Source organism: Psammomys obesus, unplaced genomic scaffold, assembly GCF_907164565.1.
Source record: "Psammomys obesus unplaced genomic scaffold, mPsaObe1.curated_primary_1811, whole genome shotgun sequence".
Lineage (NCBI taxonomy): Eukaryota > Metazoa > Chordata > Mammalia > Rodentia > Muridae > Psammomys > Psammomys obesus.
In genome coordinates, this window is record NW_026596046.1 from 7,574,139 (window position 1) to 7,577,851 (window position 3,713).

Below are 3,713 nucleotides of genomic sequence, written 5' to 3' on the forward strand. Positions count from 1 at the left end.
ACTTTTAAATGTCGACTAGCCTTGGAAATCTATATGACATAAACTTTTGCCAAAAAAAAATCAATCTTGAGTTATGATTTGATTAGCAGAAAAAATTGCTATCACATTTGTTTCTACGTTTGTCTACTGCATGTCCTTTTCATTCATAGGCTGGCTGAGTCAAACCTTCTTTAAAAACTCCCTGAGAAAGTCTGTGACATTAAAATGTCCTTTGATGCTCTTTTACTAAGCTCTGAATATTAACAGTTATGGTGACCCCGCTCCCTAATGCGTCTCTGCAGGATCAATAGCAGTTAAGTGCCACTGTTTTACAATTAAAAAGGGGATCATTTTAAATTTAAAAGCTCATAGCTAATTTTCTTCTTGGCACTTAATGGCATAATTCATATCTGGAAAAAACCTCATTGGAAGAACACAGACTTTTTTTTTTTTTCCCATCTTTTTTGGTGGCTGCCTGAACAGGAAGAGGCCGGTTAGCACCCCCGGTTTCCCCTGAAGGGAATTGTGGCATTCCTTCACTAAGCCATCAGCAGGACATTCTTAAAATTCATTCGGAAATCTAGAAACCCTCCGCAAGCACGGGCAACAAGGTCAGATTCGGCAACTCTATCTAAAATGGTTCTGCGGCAGCTTTAGCTAGGACTTCCTCGGTGTGCTGTCCGCAACCAACCTCGCCTTTATACTCACAGTTTCCATGATTTCTGCCTTTCCTTTTGATGACCTCCTCCTCTTCCCCATTAGAAACCCAGAGACGTGACAGGTGGTTCAGAAAGGTGCATACATATTTCCAACATCTAATTGGCCAACATTATGCTGGAAATGTCATTCTGATCCTACCTCATTGACATTGCAGAGAGCCTCGGCTCCCTTTCCACACGAGGACAGCTTTTCCTAGTTCCCAATTACGACAGTAACAGACGCCTCAAATTACATATACACTCTGTCCCTAGGGATAAGAAGGCATATAGATCCACAGTGGGTAAAGTCTAGTGTCTGTTTATAGGACTTACATTATCTCAAGGCAAGTAAAAGTTACTGCCTGTCTCTTAGATTTGTTGCTTGAAGTGGAGCAGAGTGTCCTAATGGATTTCACCAAGATCTTTTTTGATTATTTACCTACATAAAAAGCAGGCGATAGCCACATTTCCTCCTAAATTCTTTCTGTACTAATTAAAACAAGAAACAACTGGCTGCTGATGGTCTGCAGGGCACCGTGTTCGGTGCCTTGTGAATATTTTCTCTAGTCCATCTACCCTTGCGACTTTTATTGTCTAAAATGGATAGATGAAGAATATCAGAGAAATTAAGTTACTTGCTTCAGGCCGCACAGCTTACAGATATTGCAATTGAGACTGAAGACCCTACCTCATTTTTAAACCACACCGTCACCTTCGTCAGTTGAAACTAGTTTAGATGTAGTTGCATATCTTAGAAACAGGTGAAAAAATTTATCTTCCGGAATGTGTGGTATTTCAAAATACTTCCAGAATACTACTTATTTGAAAGGTATGGCCAGGAAACTGTATGCACAACTTAATCTTTTTTAAAATTTTTTATTAATTACAGTTTTTTAATTAGTCTTTCCTTATTTTTTTTTTTTTAATTCTTATTGGCTTACCACACATCATGCCTACTGCTGACCATGAGCTGCCACTAATAAAGGCTGTATCAAAGAACTCATTTCCTTTGTTTTCCTCTTGGATCTGATAATTGCTTCTGCAAATATAATTTTTGACTAAACGCTAATTTTCCAGTAAATAACCCTGAATAAACAGGGCCACTCTTGTATTTTATTAGGATTTGAAGTAAATGGAGTATTAGGGCTTTCCGGGGTCAGTGTTCCTGGAGAATATCATTAATTTTGAGCTGAGGAAGTTTGTCATGATTTCCCAAGCCTGTGTGTAAGAATAATAACAATGGGGAGGATGGCATTCATAGACATTACCACATCTTATAGAAAATGGCACAGACTAATTACAAAACAAAGCAAACTTGCTGTATACAAAATCCATTCACCTTCCTTTTCACTTTTTCTGCTTCCTTACCCTTCTTTTCTCCCTCTCTTCTTTCATCCCACTTTCTCCCTCTTGCTGCCTGTTTTCCAAATCCTCTTTAAAAGCATACTAGAACAACCTAGTTCCTGCATTTTTATTTTTACTCTATTAAACATATTTGCTATACAAAAATGGCAGGATACCATGCTATCCCAGTCCTGCAGGCTCAAGGTAGAGGTACCTTGACTTCATCTGAAAAAAAAAAAAAATGTGAGCTGCCCCTGGTTTATCCAGACTGGTGGATTCTATTGCTCCAGTTCCTGCCAGGCAAGCACCGTGGCTCAGATTCCCAAAGCTGCTTGGTGGAAGGGACAAGCTACTATACAATGCAATTACTGCTGGCTCAGGTGCTACTTGGTCCCTGCCCAGTTTTATGTGATGGCATGTGTAAAGCGCTATGCTCTTTTCAATTAACTAGCATTCCAAGTAGCAGCTCAGGTTAGCTCAGTGGTGGTGAAGGGGTTTAAAGGCTATTGTTTGGCTGATGAGGCTGCTCATTGCTGGGACTTCTGTTTTGTTTGTGTTTAAAGAAGAGAGGAGGAGAGCACAGATCAGCTCAGGGGACTTCCAGGTTGTGTGAGCCCAGCAGCTTCGGGTAGTACTAGGTGAAGGCTTTCTGAATGCCTCAGCTTTACACTCTGCTCTGTTTGGCTTTGAAGTGACTGCCTGCTGCCTGGTGGCTTTGTGCATTCAAAAGTCTACCTCCACTCATCCCTGCAACAAACAGTGCCTGCTCTACTTTTTACCCTGGAGTAATTATCCTTTCATATTTGCAGAGAAGGGCCGTCCTCAGAATGCACATAAATACTGACACCTTAGAGCTGTAGCACGCTGGTCTTGCTGCATTCACTGTTAATTATGTAAAGTTCTCCCCGGTGCTTCTGGTCTTCTCAACTAAAGCACACTGTGTAATTGGAATTTACATTGTGTCATATTACACAGGGGTTATGACACAGCCAAGTGGATTTTGACATCATGCTTTCATTGTTCCTCCCCTAATGGTGTGTGCAGGTGAAGGCCAACAACAGTGGATGGACCTCTAGGAGTGAAGGGTGTGGGCCCATCTTTCCAGGCTTCTTCTCCTGTTGAAGTCAAGGGAATCATTCCTCATGGGTGATTGGCAGCCATTATATAGACCATTATAACTTAACTCTTAAGTTCTTTCCATTTCCTTGTGAGGCAAACTGTGCTAATTATCTACTAGATAGCTGATTGACACTTGCTTCCACAGAACCACATTTTCACCAAAAGGGAAATAGCGTTCAGCTTTATGACACAAATGCTCTCAGGAGCAGTTAGTTCCTCAGAGGGGTATTCCAGACCCGTGGAAGGTCTTGACATGAGTTACCCACATATCTGTGGCTGCCCCTGTACCACTAGACTTGGTAGGTGCAGTTGAGGGACATAGAGTTGAATTGATACAAGGTTGTTTTGAGATGCTTCTGTGTTGTTTAAGTGTATTTTCATAGTTAAGTCTTTTATTCTAGAACCTCACAGGCATAGTAGACAGGGAGTCAAACCGATTCAGATCATCCTGAAGGTCAAGAAGTTCAAAGTGAACAGGCAGCTTGGACAATTGATTCCTCTCTAACATACTTGAAAATGTGTTAGACTCCTTCAGACTTGATAGTAAGAAGCTTTGCTCAAATTGGCTCTTTA